We start from the raw sequence: 1188 nt of genomic DNA on the forward strand, positions 1-1188 counted from the left end.
AAATCTTTTTGGCATTTTTTAAAGAAATAGAACAAAAAATCATAAGATTTGTATGTAAGCACAAAAGATCTTGAATCACCAAAGCTATCCTGAGAAAAAAGAACAAGGCTGGAGGCATCACTCTGCTTGACTTCAAATTATAATACAAAGAGACAGTAATCAAAACAGCATGGCATTAACAGAAAAACAGACACAGAGACCAGTGGAACAGGATCAAGAGTGCAGAAGTAAACCCATATTTATGTGGGCAAATGATTTTCAAACAAAAAAAGCCAAAAACATACAGTGGAGAAAAAAAAGCCTCTTCAACAAACGGTGCTGGGAACACTGGAAAGCCACCTGCAAAAGAATGAAACTAGACTGTTGTCTATTGCCACACACCAAAATTAAATCGAAATGGATTAAGGACCTGAATATAAGACCTGAAACATTAAAATGCAAAGAAGAAAATATAGGAACTAAACTCAAGAAACTTGGACTTAAAAAGGATTTTATGAATTTGACCTCAAAGGCATGGGAAGTAAAAGCTAAAATAAATGAATGGGACTACATCAAACTAAAGAGCGTCTGCTCAGCAAAAGATACCATCAACAAGGTAAAGAGACAACCATCCGAATGGGAAATACATTTGTAAGCAATGCCTCTGATAAGGGCCTAACATCCAAAATATACAAAGAATTCATACCACTCAATAACAACAACAACAAAAAACAGTCCAATCAAAAAATGAGCAGATGACCTGAACAGACAATTATCCCTAAGGACATATAAATGTCCAACACATATATGAAAAGATGCTCAACTTTGCTAGCTATTAGGGAAATGTAAAGCAAAACCACAATGAGATACTACTATCTCACACCTATTATAATAGCTATAATCAACAGGACAAGTAATAACAAATGTTTCAGCTGTACATTTTAACAGTAAGGCATATATATATTTACAGTGTGTGTTCACCTCCCACAGTTAGATTTCTTTCTGTCACCAGACATTTGACCCCTTTTATCCATCTACCTTCTCCTCATTCCTCCCCCCACACCCTCTGATAACACTAGTCTACTGTCCATGTCCATGAGTCTCTGTTTGTCCTGTTTGTTTGTTGCTTTTGGGTTTATATACCACATATGTGATATCATGTGGTTTTCAACTTTTTCTGTCTGGCTTATTTCACTTAGCATGATTATC

Source organism: Pteropus vampyrus, unplaced genomic scaffold (assembly GCF_000151845.1).
Source record: "Pteropus vampyrus isolate Shadow unplaced genomic scaffold, Pvam_2.0 Scaffold507, whole genome shotgun sequence".
Lineage (NCBI taxonomy): Eukaryota > Metazoa > Chordata > Mammalia > Chiroptera > Pteropodidae > Pteropus > Pteropus vampyrus.